The sequence below is a fragment of the Bacillus rossius genome, chromosome 2 (genome assembly GCF_032445375.1).
Source record: "Bacillus rossius redtenbacheri isolate Brsri chromosome 2, Brsri_v3, whole genome shotgun sequence".
In the NCBI taxonomy this organism is placed as follows: domain Eukaryota; kingdom Metazoa; phylum Arthropoda; class Insecta; order Phasmatodea; family Bacillidae; genus Bacillus; species Bacillus rossius.
Window position 1 is genome coordinate 25785764 of NC_086331.1, and position 21859 is coordinate 25807622.

General features: G+C 39.4%; 1 protein-coding gene across 1 annotated transcript in view; it reads right to left on the reverse strand.

The window, feature by feature from the left end:
- LOC134528864 (anoctamin-4) overlaps positions 1-21859 on the reverse strand; it is a 207979-nt gene that overhangs the window by 93513 nt on the left and 92607 nt on the right. The window lies entirely within an intron of this gene.

Consider the following 21859-nt stretch of genomic DNA (forward strand, 5'->3'; position numbering starts at 1 on the left):
AGCTGGTAACACTGATCCACCCAGAAGTAACATTCGCCACACGAGCCATGTCGGGCCGACTAGCAGTACGAGAGTCCAGCGGGATCCCATATGAAGATCCGGGCATGTATCTGCAGCAATGCGAAACACTTCTGGCTCATTACGGGATACTGCCCGACGAATGGGCAGAGAGGACCAGCGAGCAGCTGCACAGCACTACCTGCAACTGGTGGAATATGTGGAGGTGTTTTGACACGACCTGGCCAGACCTTACGGAGATATTCAACCATCGATTCAACATGGGATCACTCTTAGTGCAGTGTGCGTCTCAATTATATGGCGCCTCTTAGAAGGATGGACAGCCCATCATAAGATTCATTGCCCATAAACTACTACAGTTTAGGCAGATTTCGCCGCAGATCTAACCCACCCAGGCAATACCCAGAGTCACAATGTTACTAAGGGACAAAATTCAGCCAATAATACGAGTCAGGCATGCACTAACAGTGAAATATTACGTCCAGCAAGCAGTGGTGACCAAATGTAACCTCTAGAAAGTATGGCGGCGACACCCGCCCGACTCAGACAGGTGTAACCACAGCCTGTCTTACAGATGGCGAAAACCCACATTACAAAATCCACAGCCACTTTAACAAAGATGTAACTGGGCGATTGAAGATGCGCTGCCGCCATACACAGCTGATCACATGTTGGAACAGAAGCAAACTGGAATGGCCCACTACAGTCAGCTACCTCCATGCCAACAGGGCTGTCCACAGGGAACCTGCCACTGGCACATCGACTGCCCACTGACACTAGCCAACCACCGACCACTATGTCACTACTGAAACAGTGCCAACAACCACCTCTGGGAAATGGGCTGCAGCGGTAATGGAGCTTGTTACTTTGCCCCCACACAACCAGAAAACATAGCACAATACAGAAGCAACCCCCGACCAACTTTGGGACAGATAGTTCGACCACTAGACCACCTACTTTACATTCCAGTGTATGTAAACAACTAACCAACCACCACTCTGGTTGACACAGAGCGAGCCATGTGTTTATTTACCCTGACCTCATGCCATTCGGGGCACTATGTCCACACTGTGGCGAGCGGCACCTAACCATCACCACCATGCCAGTCAGTTGGTGGGATACACATACATTTAAGTAAGCATAAGGGACTTAACTATTTGTCATTGTAGTTGTTGTGTATGCCTTGCACAAAGAGCTAAAGTTAGGGCAACCATGTTTGGTGGAGCACGAGGCTATGTAGAGATGGGAGCCACCCACATCCACATTGGCTGACCGAGCACCTCACTGTATATGCCATGGGGCAAGCCCCCATCCAATTAGCGAACTGTTAAAATTAGGTGACCTATATCATAATGTCCTCCCAGAGTTCCTAAACAGTGTCAACAAAGCTCTGTGCGAGCATGCAATATGTACTAGCAGCAACCGATCCTCTGATGCACACTATGGTGGCTGAGTATTCCATCCTCACCACCACTAATGAGCCCATATACGAGTCCCCTTATATGTACAGTTTCCATGAATGAGTGATCCGGGAGTTTGTGAAGGAAATGTTTTAAAACGGGTTGATAGAACCCTCCATCAGTCACTATAAGTCTGCATCATGCTCGCATCCAAGAAGAGAAGGATTGGTCTCTGTGTTTATGTGTGGTCTTCCAGCCTCTGAGCCCAGTAACCATCAGCTCCCCCCCCCCCTTTAAATCATCGTCGAGGCAGCCATAGCTGGACTAGCTAGGGCTTGCGTATTTAGCACTTTAGACCTAAAGTACTGGCATGTGCCAATATGATGGGATGATAGGAAAAAGACAGCATTCATTCTACTAGATGGTAGGCAGTTTCAGTTCCCCAAAATGCAATTTGGGCTGAAGTGCGCACCAGCCACCTTCAGGCCCTGATGACCCAGGTCCTGAAAGGGTACATATGACAGTTTGTTATTGTATATCTTGATGATGTAATAGTTTTTTTCAGAAACTGCTGCCACCTGTCTCTAATGTTTGAAAGACAGACCACTCACCACCTAATTGCCAACCCAAAGAAATGTTACATTGGGACAAGCTAGGTGGACTTCCTAGGCCACATCATTAGTGCAAATGGAAACCATCCTCAGTTTGCTCACTAAAGATTCCAGTTCCAAAGCACCCTAGGCACATAAACAACTTCGGTGTTTTGTAGTCTTAATAAACTGCCTGTGCAGCTGCATCCTGGAATTTCTACACCTAATCACATCACTCACAGACTTACTGTCCCCCAAGATGTGGTACCACTAGAACCCAACAGTGCCATGGATGGTAAAAATATGCATTCAAGCACTGACACACCCTAGCCCAGGTAGACCAAAGCACTCCCTGTTCCTACAAATGGATGCCAGCATGTTAGGAGTGGGCACCATGCTGTTTCATGTGGACACACAAGGCGAGAAAAAAATAATAGAATATGCCTGTGCCATAATTTGGGAAAGCTGAGAAATAGTACCATAGCAATGAACAAGAGTGCCTAGCAGTGATATGGGCAGTAAAGAGATTCCGATCCCATTTAGAAGGCAGATCGTTTACCCTCTGGACAGACAACCGGTGACTAGCCTGGCTGCAGAACATACAGGGACAGAAGGGGAAGTTGATTCGCTGGGCACTACTCCTCCAGTCATTTTATTTCGAGATTAATGCATGTTCGGGGTCAGAGAACCAATTACCCGACATGCAACCGCGACATGCGTAACAGATGCAAACCAGCATCGGACCGGCATGTGCCCACATCACCGCAGAAGGGGATGAGATTGACGCACCGCCAAACACAGCTGCTGATGTGGACCACCACATGATCGAAGCACAGCGACTGTCTCCCGATGCCAAATGGTCCTGCAGCAAAGTGGAAGGAGCAGGCCAGATGATACGCAAAATTAAAGATGGTCAACTAATGAACAGAACTCTGGGGGAAACCTGCGATTGGAAGACATATGTACCCTCTGAGCCAATGAGGCAATGGTATGTTTCCACCATGATCACGACTTGGCCAGACATCCCGGCACCGACCAGAGCTTGAGAACTGTCAGACAACACTACCACAGGCCAGGTGCAGCTAAAACATCCGCGAGTATGTCAGAGAATGCGAGACATGCCAGACATCAAAGCCCAGCGGAGATGCAAAGAACAACAAAAACCGCCCTGTCAGCTGATGACCGCATTTCAGACTATAGCCCTTGATGTCATGAAGCCGTACCTGTGCTCACCACATGGTAAGTGGTTCCTTCTGGTCGTGACAGGTATGTTCACGAGGTGGACAGAGGCTTACCCATGTGCCAATGTGCAGAGGGCCACCATCATAGACATCCTGTCCCATGAGTTCATTCCTCGGTGGGGCTACTCGCAGTCCGCCTTGACAGACTACACAAGCCAGTTCTGGGGAAAGCGGTGAGATGACTTGCCATAAGATGCACATAGAACAACACACCGTGCCCACCTATCTTCCGAGGACCAACCCATCGAGCGCAGGAACTAGGAGTTAAAAGTGCAGCTACGACTTCGCTTCGGAAACGACCACACCCAGTGGGACCACCATGTGGTGGACGCACTCTTCTGTGTACGACGCCTATTGAAGGTCACTACCGACATGATGCTGGCGGAGGTGATTCAATGCCACAACCTCCCGCTACTCTGTGGTGGCCATGCACCTAGAGGGAGGGACCAAGAAGGGCAACCAGAGATGCGAGTACAGGCACATGGTCGCCCGACAAACACATGTGAACTATGCACAGTACATCACCTCCCAGACCACACAAGCTCCGCCCACAGTGTGGGCAGGAAGCCATGTGATCGCGCGCGTACACCCCTTATCGGCAGCTCCCTGAAACTACTGTGCAATACTAGAGTCCTGATGGGGAGAAGGGATATACACAGTCCTGAAGCGACTTTATCCCACACCTGGTCAACCATGGGGGACGGCGAGTAAGAAAATTACACCGAAACAATCTGCGGCTGGCCGCATTACCAGGGGAATGACTCACAGATGAGCGAAACGATGGCGAACCTGCTGATAAGCCGCAGCCCAACAGCGAACTGCAAGTCAAAGGAACATCCCAACAGAGAGAAGGGGTTTACAAGGGTGACGACCCACCGACTGTGTGAGCAAGGAGCACGAGTCTCGATATTACACCATGACAAAAGCGAGAAAATAGAAAACGACCACCCCCCATAATCATCATGGAGGTGTCGATTCATGAGTTCGAAGAGCAAGATGGGCAACCATCCGACATTCAATTACAAAACCCCCCTGGTAGACTGCCCCTAGGAAAATATTATACAGCAACGAGGAGTAAAACATGTCAAATGTACATGTATTTGTGTAGGCACAAGCCCTTGTTTGTGTAATCAGTAACAACATTCGTTGTAAATACATGCTACAAATGCTAAAATTATTTTCAATTTTCGCTTAAAACCTCTTAGCCAGGAACCAGCGTACTAATCTGACGAGGGAGTGCATCACCATCTTGCTAGCCAGTTCCTCCACAGGGCAAATCACTACATACGCACCTAGTGAACCATGTTTGGGCCGACGAACCACGCAACTACTTTCAGTTAGATATCATGAGCTAGCCTGGCGCCCTTCCGTACCATCATTAGTATCTGAAAACTCACACCAGTCTTCACTAGGTTAGCCCCAGGTTTCGAACCAGAGACTACAGGTGATGGCAATTCCGTTTCATAGTCACAATTTTGCAAGTGCAAGCGGGCCTGCAGGCCCCCACAGTGAGGGGATTCTTGATTCCAAGGGGGGTGGGTGACCCACCAAGATCTATGCCTATGTAAATATTGCTATAATTTAAGTAAAACTAAAGTGGTTCCAATGTCCTTCTTAAAACTAAGTGTATGTTTTAAAGGGTGTAATATATTTAACTTTCAGCACGAATTCAAAGATGAACAAACGGTCAGTGGAAAAAAAAGGGGGGTGGGGAGCTTTTCCTTGCCGCTATGACACTTCGTCTCAGCGTCAGTCATTCATCACCTCTCGGAGCCGGCAGCAATGTCGCACCCCATTGCCTTCATCACTTGGTAAACGATCCATTAACATCCACTGTTTGTATTAACTCATTCCAACTTTTTTTTCCTTATTTGAGGCCTGCTCTGTGATGTGGACCACATAACCTAATTATTTCTATTCTTTTTGGATTTTGACATTGTTTGAGACAAACTGTAACTTTAGACCAGGACACGAGATGGCTTATTCCGCTCCATGTATTGATTACGTGCCGTTGGCTTTTGAACTGATTCAGTATTTGTTCGATTGGTTTTATTGTAAAACGGCGTGTTAATAACGACCATCTTACCAGAAATAATCGATTTTTTATTCGCTTGAACAGGTTTTCAGCTGCAAGACTGAGGTGTGTGGGATGCCTGGAGAGCCCACTTAGTTACCATATGCATACCATATGCATGGGGATATTTAGACCGTAGCGCCACATGGCCACGTCACATGCCCTTCCATGAGGTGGCGCCCTTGCAGACGCACCAAAGTAGTATGTAAATGGGGCTACTGGATCAGGCCTCAGGCGGTGGAGGTGGAGCCGACCGCAATATTGGATTGTGACGTCACGGCGGCCATCTTGGATGAATGTAACGGGACACAGCGTAACGGGACAAACCGTAACGGGACACAGCATAACGGGACAAGTAGATCACGGCGGCCATTTTGGATCCGCCATCTTGTATCCGCCATTTTGAATGACGTCATTGTGTTCTCGAAAATTCCGGCATTGTGTTATCCGCCATATTGGATGATGACGTCACCGTTGCAGTTTCCGTTACGGCCGCCATCTTTAACTTTTTTATTTATTATCCGATTTTAATGAAATTTGTTTAAAAATTATAAAAAATTCAAATAATAAAATTTTAATAAAAAATATTTATAAAAAAATATACTTTTACGACACGGAGTTCGGAGTCCTCGGTTCAAACCCGGCGAGGGCAAAAAAAAATGGCGACCGATCCTTCCCCCGTGGTGGGTGCTAGCACTGACTCCCACCACTTTTTTCAAAGCATATATATCGTCAACTAGTATGACGTCACGTCCACCATCTTGAAATTTGGACGCCATCTTGAAAATCTTTATTTATTATCCGAATTTAATGAAAAAAATTCCAAAATTCATCAAAAAATTAACGTATTTGAATTCTGTTTGATAATATCGATGTACGTCCTTGGTTCGATTCCCGGCGAGAGTAAACGGTCGATCCTTCCTCCATGAAAGCTACCTAGACTGATCTACCACCACCAGTGCCAAGGTATATATCGTCAACTGGTATGACATCATGTCCGCCATCTTGTCTTCATCCGCTGGAGACCACCATCTTGTTTTCGTCTGCTAGAGTGTGCCGATACCATGTTAGTATAATTATCTGGTCACCATACTTTTGTCCTCAACTGTTGACATTGAACATTGACCTTGGCCATTGACCTTGACCTTGAACTTTGACCTTGACCTTGAAATTTGACCTTGACCTTTAACTTTGACCTTGAAATTTGACCTTTACCTTGAACTTCGACCTTGACCTTGAAATTTAACCTTGACCTTGAACTTTGACCTTGACCTTGAACTTTGACCTTGACCTTGAAATTTGACCTTGACCTTGAAATTTGACCTTGACCTTGAACTTTGACATTGACCTTGAAATTTGACCTTGACCTTCAAATTTGACATTGACCTTGAAATTTAACCTTGACCTTGAAATTTGACCCTGACCTTGAAATTTGACCTTGACCTTGAAATTTGACCTTGACCTTGAAATTTGACCTTGACATTGAAATTTGAACTTGACCTTGAAATTTGACCTTGACTTTGAAATTTGACTTTGTCCTTGTCAACCATCATGGATACGACATTTTATGTTCAGTACATGCTACCAGGAGCGACCACATGCTGGAGTACACCATCTTGTGCGTGTACTTGTATTATAGAGTACATTTCCATCTGGTTAATTTTATTCTAACCCGCTACAGTGCAGTAATCATTTATTATGGAGGTGCCCCCCGCCATCTTGAAATTCGGCCGCCATCTTGAAATCATGTAATAATGTAGCTAGAAAAGCGGGAAAAAATCCAAAATTCATCAAACAAATCACTCATTAACTTACATATTGATTCGATCCGCTCCAGTCCTTGGTTCGATACTCGAACGATGCAATAATGTTTAATTTTATGAAAAAAAAATAATAATTTCAATAAACCATGTTCAACATTCTTAAAGAGACTTTAAATCCTCTACTACCATCATCCTATCCGACATAAAGACCATCATCTTGGAATTTTCGTAATAATTAAACTAAAAATTCAGGAAAAAGTTAAAAATTCATTAAATAAATTTGTAATCTATATACTGATTGATTAGGTCGTCTAAGGTCCTTGGCACGATCCTGGACGAAGCTAAAATAAATTTAATTTAAATACCAGAAAAGCATAAGGTTCGAGAAATAAAACACCACAAAGTCGTTTACAAACATAATATTTATTACACAATTTCTATCCTACTACAGAATCACTTGCGAAAGCCAGCAAACTTATAAACATTTAGCTTTGCATAGACGTGCAACGACTACTTCTTATCTCCAAATGCTCCAGCAGCTCCAAATGCTCCAACAGCCTCCAAATGCTCCAACAGCCTCCAAATGGCTCCAACAGCTCCAAATGTTCCAACTACTTTTTCTTTCAACAGCTCCAATGATATTGGGCCACAATGCTACGAGTCTAAGAGACTACGAGGCTACAAGGCTACGAGTCTAAAAGGATCTAGCTGGTTCCGAGTTATACATGGCTGAGAGACTGCATGACTAAAAGACCGCATGGCTACGAAACTATATGTCAATGAAGCTACCCGGCTCCAACATGCAATGTACACGCAGTACACACAGGTAAACGTAATGTACACACAGGAAAACGGAATTTACACACAGGAAAACGAAAAGTACACACAGGAAAACGAAATGTACAAACAGGAAAACGGAATGTACAAACAGGAAAACGAATCGTACACACAGGAAAACGAAATGTACAAACAGGAAAACGAAATGTACAAACAGGAAAACGAAATGTACACACAGGAAAACGGAATGTACAAACAGGAAAACGAAATGTACAAACAGGAAAACGAAATGTACAAACAGGAAAACGAAATGTACACACAGGAAACGGAATGATCACACATACAGTAGCGGAAACACAGGCTTATTTGGAAATCAGGATACAAGAAATAAATCATACTTTTTTAAAATATAAATAATTCATTTTATTTTTCATTAGTACACACATGACAGTTAATCAAATGATTATTGTATGTAGCCAGCGTTCCGAAGTTCTTACAGTATGGACGATACTTCCGCGATATGCGAGTAGTTTCCTCTACGAACAGATGCCACCATCAGTCTTAGCCGGTCAACCTATATTTTGAATCTTTTCATGATGTGGAATCAATCTCTTCTGCCACCATCTTCATTGCTTGTTTATTATAAATATTATGATCTCTGGTGTCTTCCGTTTTAACACCATCCTCAGGGTTACTTTCATCATCTAGCCAGCGATCATCACAAGCTTGATCAGATTTATTTATTATATCACGACGTTTCCATCGCTTCGGTCTCAGGACACCACCACATTCTTCGGTCTTGTCAGCTTTAGGTTCTGCATCACAGTCTTCGATCACGTCGCCAGCTTCAGAGTCACTGTAGCAATCACCGTAGAAGGCATCGTCTTTACCCAGATTACCGTATAAGAACTCGTTATCGTCGATGTCGAAGTGTCTGCATCAACTTCATGCTTCCTTTTTAGGAGTCCATTATTTTTACAAAGTATGGAGGATCTGCTAAATATAGGCTTGAGTGTATTTTCACTTTTCACAGTGTTGATACCTTCATTAGTTTCAGTCTTCCCGAAACCATCAGCATCCTTCAATATTTGTTTCTCGTCACGATCGGCGTGCTACGGCTTCCATCTTTTCTATATTAATAATATTATTTGTCTTAAAATCTCCGCGTCCGTGTCACTATCACAGACGTAAAGTCATCAACACCGTAGCTACCAGTTATAATACCAGGAGCTGCATCAATATAACTCATTTTATGATATCGTCTCCACATTTCAGTTGTCAGTGATTTACCACAATCTATGATCTTGTGAGCTTTACAATAGTCTCTATTGTTTTCTAGACATGGTTAGCTCCATTCACATTTTCTTTAAAAGCCTATGAGTCCAGTTTTATTATTTAATCTGTCAACCCATCATCACAAACTCAATTAAATCATCTTAGTATATATAAAAAAAAATCATCAAAGTTCCTTTCATTTAATCTTGGGAACCGCATCATCCTTTCCACCTATAGTGTAGTTTCTTGAGCCCAAGAGTCTTTCATTATATATGCCATGCAGTGTTCTTCAAGAGATGTGGTATACTGCCATTTCTACATACAAATCCATCCTATCATTAATTTGTTTACACATTAGAAAAAAACCACGTTATTTTTACGTGTTTTATTAAATTATCTCTTCGACTAAAATAATTACCACACATAGTAATTCCTACAAAGGACACTTTGCCCAAGACATTTTAACCATCATCTGTCTGAAAACAGCCATGTCCCATCTATATCACAAAGTAAACGAGGGTTAGTGGAGATAGGTCAAACAAGTGCTAGTCACCCATAGGGTAAGAACCATGTGTTCGATACCTATCTCAGTCAATGTAGCATCTATGTATTTTTATTACCTCATGTAGAAAAATATGTTCCAATGCATACAAATTTAAACTTATTCACGTGCGACTAGTCAAAAGTACATAAATTCAAGCATGTCAACCGCAAAAAAAATTTCTCAAGGATAGAGACAGAGACTTCTCGATCGAGACACGCCTACCATCACCTGCAAATGAACATTGACCCCTCGCGCGGGAATTGCAAGCTTGCAGAATGCTGCGACACTCATATGTTTTGCTCAAGACATGCATACATCTCATCACTAGCCTTCCAACTCAGTACACGTAAAACTCCAGTGAAATCGTAATCCAGCATACGTAAAGTACTTGCTGGAACCACTTCAAAGTATGCATCACCGAACCAGAGCAGAAAATCAGCTTACGAATGTAACTTGCTACCTACAAAAATAAATGTATAGCACATATACGAGAGGAGTCGATTCCTACATACCATACTCAATACTCTGATAATTATAAGCAGCAAAATATTTTAAATCAAGACCTTAGCCAGTATACATTCATTTTCCCATGTTGTAAAAATTCATGTTAGTAATCAGCAACGAAGGAGTGAGTAACTTGGACGAAGAACCGCTTACCAAGTATCCAGAATCTTACAGATACAGCCTATCCAGTGCACCAGCTTACTTATAAGTGTACGCAATTGATTAACATTATTCAATTTTTTAATATCACCTCCGTAGTGTACACCAATATATGACAGGTTACGATTTAAGACCATAAATTTCCCACAAGTCTTTTAGTTTTATTTCGGGAAGTAATAAATTATTTCTCAGAAATAATAAATCAAGTTCCTAGTCAGATTTGCTCTAATTTTACGATATTACCTGTACCTGCACTTTACCAAAACATCTCCCATAAAAATCTTAAGAATGCAGACTGAAATAATTTTAGCAAAAAAAAAAAACTGTCTTCATCATTATTGGTAAAACAAAATAATACACACAAACAAGACAAAACGGACATTACAGACCCCGACCTAAATTACGTGCCACATGTAGTTTATTACATTAAGATAAACGATGTAGGTTAAGAAAAATTAATAAAAAAATTCTTTAATTCTATAATTTATTTAAAATTGTACATTTATACACAATAAAATCTGACACTATATATATATATCGTATACATTTCTCAGTCCACGCGACATTCATTTTTATTAAAATAAATTATAATAGTTAGTTTTAAGAGTGACAAAATACAAATAATTCATACAGATCTCGATACATCAGCTCAGGAGTGTAACACCTTAGAGGGCCAGAAATTATGCTAGAGACCTTCCTTTACAAAATTTATAATGTTTTTTCAAGTAAAATTTTCGTGTAACCTGTATACCGCACTTCTCACACAGAAATTTTACACGGTCAAGATTTCTTCTGCAGCCATGCTTTTCATGGATGCGTGTACTTCGTAGTCGTTCAAATCGTTTACCACAATAGCAGCACTGATACAGATACTCATCGCAATTACCATCGCTTCCCCGATGTACAACCTGCAAATGAACTTTGCTTTTACAATGCCTAATAAAATTACTTTTGTTTGTGAAATGTACACCACACGGGTCACACGGAAATGTCACACGATTAGCGTTTCTTCTACAGACATGATTTTCATGTCTTCTTGCATGTTGACGGTATTTAAAACTTTTGTCACAGTACGTACACAGATGTCTCGTCGTTAGACCTTGAGTCACCGACGGCTCGGAAAGTATCTTACTTTCAATGTGCACTGCTGTTGTAGGCGACGAAGTCCCGTATGTTGCATGAGCTGGAGATTTCCCAGTCGACACTGACAGATCATCTGTACTGGATGCCAAAGAATCTGATGTATACACGACTGATGCAGAAGCTGGGAATTGCTCACAAAATGTTGTATTTACCAAATGCGATGTAGTTGCAGGTATCGGAGTCTCCTCTGCGTTCGATAATGCACACATTGAAGTCTCTTGGAGTGAAGAGACAGTAGATACAGCCATCATCGGGATCTCTGGAGATGGTAGGCTCGTTACCATCGGAATCTCTGGAGCTGCCCTCATCGTTGTCATCGAGATCTGCTTCGTCATCATCACCTCCGTCGTCAGGGACCCCGGTGAAGACGCGAGACCCTCCGTCAAGATCTATGCAGTCGTTGACCCCGCCACCATTGGAATTTGTACCGACGTCGACGTTGCTACCATTGAGCTCGGATACACATCAATATTCATATACAAGACTTATATGCAGACGAGCCAATCCATCAGATCTGCACTGCACCACTACAAGAGGTGGACTGAGGGACCTGCTGTCTAAGACTCGCTTAAATAACCATGTTCGCTTGTATAATACGCAAGTCAATACATCGTCCATTGTTATTACTTAAAAAAATTAGGAATTTCAAGGAATAAGAATTTAAATTATATATTCAAACAACTAATCACACATCGTACATACAAGGTTCATTTAGACTTAATAGAGGAGCAAGAGTCTGTAATCAATGGAACTTTCACAACCCAAACAAAATTTAAAGTAGGTACCCAAATTTAAATATTATGCAGAGCTACACATAACATCCAACTGACTCCAAATGACTACAACACATGACTAAAATATTTTATACGATACCAGGCTAGGTCCAAAGTCAATTTTTTTTCTGTACCTCTCATATACAGTTCAGAGGACCTTCAGTGTTGATATAGCTACAGCCAAGACATGTCCAGTACCATACATCTTCAAAGCCTTCAAAGTCGATCCCTGTTAAGCCTTACGACAAAAGTCTCCGAAACAAGAGACCTACTCTATAAGTTTACTAGACATTTTAAGCTTGTCATAACACACATCGATAAATATCTTCGTAAATAACCCAAAATATTATCAGACTACTAGAATTCGATTTATGCACATACAGTAGGTCACCAACATATTCATCAACACATAACCATTCTACATTAAGCTCCTCACTTACTTATATCAGCCTACTCGACTGCACTCAGCACACATAAACTAAAAGAAGTCAAATAACATCCTATTATTTATTTACATTCGAATATTTAACAGCATGCCGTCTGCTAATTAAATAAGCCTGACAGTGAACATGTTAGCAAAGTTTACTTTTGTATAGGACCAGGAATCCATTGAACCTTCAGATCCTAGCTACACATACACAGTGCTGGATGCAAGGAATTCTACACTCATTAGTCATCACTGACACTCGCATTCCATAATCTAATCACAATTCGGCACTCATTTTCCATCATCGACACTCAATTCAACACTTACTTTCCATCATCAACACTCAATTCAACACTCATTTTCCATCATCGACACTCAATTCGACACTCATTTTCCATTATCGACACTCAATTTGACACTCAATATCCATCATCGACACCCAATTCGACACTCAATTTCCATCATCGACACTCAATTCGACACTCAATTTCCATCATCGACTCTCAATTCGGCACTCAATTTCCATCATCGACACCCAATTCGACACTCAATTTCCATCATCAACACTCAATTCAACACTCATTTTCCATCTTCGATACTTAATTCTACATACTCTTTCCTTCTTAGACACTCATTTTCCATCATCGACACCCAATTCGACACTCAATTTCCATCATCGACACTCAATTCGACACTCATTTTCCATCAACGTCACTCAATACAACACTCATTTTCCATCATCGATACTTAATTCTACATACTCTTTTCTTCTTCGACACTCATTTTCAATCATCTACATACAGTAAAATGGAAACTTTCCATCATCCACACACACACACACACACACACACAGATACATATATATAAATATATTCATACTCAACTCTTTAAAGTAGCAAACACATGAACTTTATTAGGGCATGAATAACGGCACATTTTAATAACAATGTTTAAAATTATATTTATATCAAAAATACAAAAGTATAAAATTTCATCAGTCAATACACATTACTAACTTATTATATATACCCTGAAATTCTAAGTTCATCAAGAATAGTCCACGTTTCTTTGATAACTGATACAATTTCGTCATCTTGCGAAACAAGTAAAAGTCGCATCCTGTTCGTTAACACGTTCGGGTCTTTCCACGATATATAATCAATTTCACTTGATGCCACCATCTTCTTCGAATGTTTGCTGAACATATTCTGAAAATCGTTGTAATAATGATTATGATAATTTGTATCATCATCATCGGTGCTGTCCACATCTTTATCAAACACACTGACATCTTCATCTTGCATATCCCAGTATTTCGAATTTTATTGACATTGGAGTACCATCATTGGCATCAAGCTTAAATTGCTAATTTTCCAAAAAAAAAATCCAAAGTCCGTAGAAGTCTACTATAAGACGACTTGTCACTTTTTCTGGAGATGTTACTTTCATTATCTTCTACCTTACTTATATCTTCAACACCAGTTAAGCTTTTTCCTTCCTCAAGACCTGGAGATATTTTAACACAATCACTTTTAAGGCTAGGTAGATCAATTTCATTGTAAGACATACTGTCTCCAAGCATAGCGTCTCCATCTACGTACTTTATCTCCTGCGCGAGCTTAGCTTTACAAGTTTAATCGTGTCTTTTTAAATTATCTCTTCGTGTCAACCGTCTACCACACTTGTCACAAATTAGTATTTGACGGAATGGGCTTTTAACACAATCGTTCTTTTCATGTCTACGAGCATTATAGCTGTTATCAAAGTATTTGCTACAGTATGTACAATGTCCACCAGATCGAGATCGATATTTGTGTATCACACCTTCACTAGACTGTACGTACTCCATAATGGTTGAATAGCCACTAAAAGTATTTTTTAGGTACTTCGTATTTTTATGTATGAACATTCATCAATTATTTACGAAAAAAGATTTTTTTTCTCATTTTGAAAAAAAAATCATGTTCCACGTAGTTTTACTACCCTCCTTCATATTTCCTCATATGTTATGTTGTAAAAGCAACCAAAGTTGGTTGTAGGTTATGGAATGCTCACTCACGATCTCTTGAAAAAGGTGTGCCTCCCTAGATCTCAAAAGGAAGAACATTTACCTTATTTAAAAATTAGTGAATAATATCATGGCCTAGCAAGAATCACAAGATAATCTATTCCCATATTAGCAACCATCATGTATCAGTTGTCTGTATAAGCAGTCAATGTTTTGTGTGGGATGCAGGATGCTCCCTAACGATCGCAACAGAAGGAGGGCTTCGCTAGAACTCAAGGGGAAGGGAAATCTTCGTGTGTGATAGCGTTTCTCAATTGTTTCATGACGTAGTAATCGTCTGATTAATGAACTTTTGTTTTTGCCTGATTTCCACCTGTTAAAATTCTTTTTTAAGTGTTGATTTGATAATATGACTTCGGAAATTTATACGAAACTCTGAATAAAATTACCTGTCTTAGACACCAAGGACAGTACAGTTTGTCTTTCATGTTAATGCTTTTTAGCTGTCTCAAAGCATATTATTTGTCTGAGTAAGGTTATTATTTTTTAAATCCACCTTATAACAATATTGTAAGTGCTGATTTATTGACAGAATTTCACTAATTAAATGTAACTCTGAATAGAAATGACACGACTCAGTAAGTAAATATCCTTCATGCAGAGATAGATCTCTCACAAATAATCAGGAGCACTCGGAGAAAACCATCAGATGTCTAGCCAGAAATAATCAGAAGCACTCGGAGAAATCCATCAGATGTCTAGTTAGGTATAATCAGAAGCACCCGGAGAAAACCACCATAATATTAACAATAATAATCGGAAGCACACGGAGAAAACCACCATAATATTGACAAGAATAATCGGAAGCACACAGAGAAAACCACCACAAGTTTTCTTTGATATCATAAAAATACAGAAAAAAAAATATTTAAAAATAAAAAAAAATTAATAAAAATTAAAAAAATACAAAAAATACATAAAATTCTGTCTTGTACTAGAACTATATCTTTGCTCAACAATGAGAAGTTCACAAGCTAGCAGAATCTGTTTATGTATTTTTTGTATTTTTTTAATTTTTATTAATTTTTTTTTATTTTTAAATATTTTTTTTTCTGTATTTTTATGATATCAAAGAAAACTTGTGGTGGTTTTCTCTGTGTGCTTCCGATTATTCTTGTCAATATTATGGTGGTTTTCTCCGTGTGCTTCCGATTATTATTGTTAATATTATGGTGGTTTTCTCCGGGTGCTTCTGATTATACCTAACTAGACATCTGATGGATTTCTCCGAGTGCTTCTGATTATTTCTGGCTAGACATCTGATGGTTTTCTCCGAGTGCTCCTGATTATTTGTGCGAGATCTATCTCTGCATGAAGGATATTTACTTACTGAGTCGTGTCATTTCTATTCAGAGTTACATTTAATTAGTGAAATTCTGTCAATAAATCAGCACTTACAATATTGTTATAAGGTGGATTTAAAAAATAATAACCTTACTCAGACAAATAATATGCTTTGAGACAGCTAAAAAGCATTAACATGAAAGACAAACTGTACTGTCCTTGGTGTCTAAGACAGGTAATTTTATTCAGAGTTTCGTATAAATTTCCGAAGTCATATTATCAAATCAACACTTAAAAAAGAATTTTAACAGGTGGAAATCAGGCAAAAACAAAAGTTCATTAATCAGACGATTACTACGTCATGAAACAATTGAGAAACGCTATCACACACGAAGATTTCCCTTCCCCTTGAGTTCTAGCGAAGCCCTCCTTCTGTTGCGATCGTTAGGGAGCATCCTGCATCCCACACAAAACATTGACTGCTTATACAGACAACTGATACATGATGGTTGCTAATATGGGAATAGATTATCTTGTGATTCTTGCTAGGCCATGATATTATTCACTAATTTTTAAATAAGGTAAATGTTCTTCCTTTTGAGATCTAGGGAGGCACACCTTTTTCAAGAGATCGTGAGTGAGCATTCCATAACCTACAACCAACTTTGGTTGCTTTTACAACATAACATATGAGGAAATATGAAGGAGGGTAGTAAAACTACGTGGAACATGATTTTTTTTTCAAAATGAGAAAAAAAATCTTTTTTCGTAAATAATTGATGAATGTTCATACATAAAAATACGAAGTACCTAAAAAATACTTTTAGTGGCTATTCAACCATTATGGAGTACGTACAGTCTAGTGAAGGTGTGATACACAAATATCGATCTCGATCTGGTGGACATTGTACATACTGTAGCAAATACTTTGATAACAGCTATAATGCTCGTAGACATGAAAAGAACGGTTGTGTTAAAAGCCCATTCCGTCAAATACTAATTTGTGACAAGTGTGGTAGACGGTTGACACGAAGAGATAATTTAAAAAGACACGATTAAACTTGTAAAGCCAAGCTCGCGCAGGAGATAAAGTACGTAGATGGAGACGCTATGCTTGGAGACAGTATGTCTTACAATGAAATTGATCTACCTAGCCTTAAAAGTGATTGTGTTAAAATATCTCCAGGTCTTGAGGAAGGAAAAAGCTTAACTGGTGTTGAAGATATAAGTAAGGTAGAAGATAATGAAAGTAACATCTCCAGAAAAAGTGACAAGTCGTCTTATAGTAGACTTCTACGGACTTTGGAATTTTTTTTTTGGAAAATTAGCAATTTAAGCTTGATGCCAATGATGGTACTCCAATGTCAATAAAATTCGAAATACTGGGATATGCAAGATGAAGATGTCAGTGTGTTTGATAAAGATGTGGACAGCACCGATGATGATGATACAAATTATCATAATCATTATTACAACGATTTTCAGAATATGTTCAGCAAACATTCGAAGAAGATGGTGGCATCAAGTGAAATTGATTATATATCGTGGAAAGACCCGAACGTGTTAACGAACAGGATGCGACTTTTACTTGTTTCGCAAGATGACGAAATTGTATCAGTTATCAAAGAAACGTGGACTATTCTTGATGAACTTAGAATTTCAGGGTATATATAATAAGTTAGTAATGTGTATTGACTGATGAAATTTTATACTTTTGTATTTTTGATATAAATATAATTTTAAACATTGTTATTAAAATGTGCCGTTATTCATGCCCTAATAAAGTTCATGTGTTTGCTACTTTAAAGAGTTGAGTATGAATATATTTATATATATGTATCTGTGTGTGTGTGTGTGTGGATGATGGAAAGTTTCCATTTTACTGTATGTAGATGATGGAAAATGAGTGTCGAAGAAGAAAAGAGTATGTAGAATTAAGTATCGATGATGGAAAATGAGTGTTGTATTGAGTGACGTTGATGGAAAATGAGTGTCGAATTGAGTGTCGATGATGGAAATTGAGTGTCGAATTGGGTGTCGATGATGGAAAATGAGTGTCTAAGAAGGAAAGAGTATGTAGAATTAAGTATCGAAGATGGAAAATGAGTGTTGAATTGAGTGTTGATGATGGAAATTGAGTGTCGAATTGGGTGTCGATGATGGAAATTGAGTGCCGAATTGAGAGTCGATGATGGAAATTGAGTGTCGAATTGAGTGTCGATGATGGAAATTGAGTGTCGAATTGGGTGTCGATGATGGATATTGAGTGTCAAATTGAGTGTCGATAATGGAAAATGAGTGTCGAATTGAGTGTCGATGATGGAAAATGAGTGTTGAATTGAGTGTTGATGATGGAAAGTAAGTGTTGAATTGAGTGTCGATGATGGAAAATGAGTGCCGAATTGTGATTAGATTATGGAATGCGAGTGTGAGTGATGACTAATGAGTGTAGAATTCCTTGCATCCAGCACTGTGTATGTGTAGCTAGGATCTGAAGGTTCAATGGATTCCTGGTCCTATACAAAAGTAAACTTTGCTAACATGTTCACTGTCAGGCTTATTTAATTAGCAGACGGCATGCTGTTAAATATTCGAATGTAAATAAATAATAGGATGTTATTTGACTTCTTTTAGTTTATGTGTGCTGAGTGCAGTCGAGTAGGCTGATATAAGTAAGTGAGGAGCTTAATGTAGAATGGTTATGTGTTGATGAATATGTTGGTGACCTACTGTATGTGCATAAATCGAATTCTAGTGGTCTGATAATATTTTGGGTTATTTACGAAGATATTTATCGATGTGTGTTATGACAAGCTTAAAATGTCTAGTAAACTTATAGAGTAGGTCTCTTGTTTCGGAGACTTTTGTCGTAAGGCTTAACAGGGATCGACTTTGAAGGCTTTGAAGATGTATGGTACTGGACATGTCTTGGCTGTAGCTATATCAACACTGAAGGTCCTCTGAACTGTATATGAGAGGTACAGAAAAAAAATTGACTTTGGACCTAGGCTGGTATCGTATAAAATATTTTAGTCATGTGTTGTAGTCATTTGGAGTCAGTTGGATGTTATGTGTAGCTCTGCATAATATTTAAATTTGGGTACCTACTTTAAATTTTGTTTGGGTTGTGAAAGTTCCATTGATTACAGACTCTTGCTCCTCTATTAAGTCTAAATGAACCTTGTATGTACGATGTGTGATTAGTTGTTTGAATATATAATTTAAATTCTTATTCCTTGAAATTCCTAATTTTTTTAAGTAATAACAATGGACGATGTATTGACTTGCGTATTATACAAGCGAACATGGTTATTTAAGCGAGTCTTAGACAGCAGGTCCCTCAGTCCACCTCTTGTAGTGGTGCAGTGCAGATCTGATGGATTGGCTCGTCTGCATATAAGTCTTGTATATGAATATTGATGTGTATCCGAGCTCAATGGTAGCAACGTCGACGTCGGTACAAATTCCAATGGTGGCGGGGTCAACGACTGCATAGATCTTGACGGAGGGTCTCGCGTCTTCACCGGGGTCCCTGACGACGGAGGTGATGATGACGAAGCAGATCTCGATGACAACGATGAGGGCAGCTCCAGAGATTCCGATGGTAACGAGCCTACCATCTCCAGAGATCCCGATGATGGCTGTATCTACTGTCTCTTCACTCCAAGAGACTTCAATGTGTGCATTATCGAACGCAGAGGAGACTCCGATACCTGCAACTACATCGCATTTGGTAAATACAACATTTTGTGAGCAATTCCCAGCTTCTGCATCAGTCGTGTATACATCAGATTCTTTGGCATCCAGTACAGATGATCTGTCAGTGTCGACTGGGAAATCTCCAGCTCATGCAACATACGGGACTTCGTCGCCTACAACAGCAGTGCACATTGAAAGTAAGATACTTTCCGAGCCGTCGGTGACTCAAGGTCTAACGACGAGACATCTGTGTACGTACTGTGACAAAAGTTTTAAATACCGTCAACATGCAAGAAGACATGAAAATCATGTCTGTAGAAGAAACGCTAATCGTGTGACATTTCCGTGTGACCCGTGTGGTGTACATTTCACAAACAAAAGTAATTTTATTAGGCATTGTAAAAGCAAAGTTCATTTGCAGGTTGTACATCGGGGAAGCGATGGTAATTGCGATGAGTATCTGTATCAGTGCTGCTATTGTGGTAAACGATTTGAACGACTACGAAGTACACGCATCCATGAAAAGCATGGCTGCAGAAGAAATCTTGACCGTGTAAAATTTCTGTGTGAGAAGTGCGGTATACAGGTTACACGAAAATTTTACTTGAAAAAACATTATAAATTTTGTAAAGGAAGGTCTCTAGCATAATTTCTGGCCCTCTAAGGTGTTACACTCCTGAGCTGATGTATCGAGATCTGTATGAATTATTTGTATTTTGTCACTCTTAAAACTAACTATTATAATTTATTTTAATAAAAATGAATGTCGCGTGGACTGAGAAATGTATACGATATATATATATAGTGTCAGATTTTATTGTGTATAAATGTACAATTTTAAATAAATTATAGAATTAAAGAATTTTTTTATTAATTTTTCTTAACCTACATCGTTTATCTTAATGTAATAAACTACATGTGGCACGTAATTTAGGTCGGGGTCTGTAATGTCCGTTTTGTCTTGTTTGTGTGTATTATTTTGTTTTACCAATAATGATGAAGACAGTTTTTTTTTTTTTGCTAAAATTATTTCAGTCTGCATTCTTAAGATTTTTATGGGAGATGTTTTGGTAAAGTGCAGGTACAGGTAATATCGTAAAATTAGAGCAAATCTGACTAGGAACTTGATTTATTATTTCTGAGAAATAATTTATTACTTCCCGAAATAAAACTAAAAGACTTGTGGGAAATTTATGGTCTTAAATCGTAACCTGTCATATATTGGTGTACACTACGGAGGTGATATTAAAAAATTGAATAATGTTAATCAATTGCGTACACTTCTAAGTAAGCTGGTGCACTGGATAGGCTGTATCTGTAAGATTCTGGATACTTGGTAAGCGGTTCTTCGTCCAAGTTACTCACTCCTTCGTTGCTGATTACTAACATGAATTTTTACAACATGGGAAAATGAATGTATACTGGCTAAGGTCTTGATTTAAAATATTTTGCTGCTTATAATTATCAGAGTATTGAGTATGGTATGTAGGAATCGACTCCTCTCGTATATGTGCTATACATTTATTTTTGTAGGTAGCAAGTTACATTCGTAAGCTGATTTTCTGCTCTGGTTCGGTGATGCATACTTTGAAGTGGTTCCAGCAAGTACTTTACGTATGCTGGATTACGATTTCACTGGAGTTTTACGTGTACTGATTTGGAAGGCTAGTGATGAGATGTATGCATGTCTTGAGCAAAACATATGAGTGTCGCAGCATTCTGCAAGCTTGCAATTCCCGCGCGAGGGGTCAATGTTCATTTGCAGGTGATGGTAGGCGTGTCTCGATCGAGAAGTCTCTGTCTCTATCCTTGAGAAATTTTTTTTGCGGTTGACATGCTTGAATTTATGTACTTTTGACTAGTCGCACGTGAATAAGTTTAAATTTGTATGCATTGGAACATATTTTTCTACATGAGGTAATAAAAATACATAGATGCTACATTGACTGAGATAGGTAGGGGAGACCGGGGCTAGTTGGCACACTTTTTAATAAAACATTTATATAATTTTTTCAATGTTGTTAATGTGAAATTTTTTTATGGCAGTTCAAGTATCTACATTTCAGCAATATATTTGAGCCACAACAATCGCAGTTTGAAAGTCATAAAATGGTTTATTT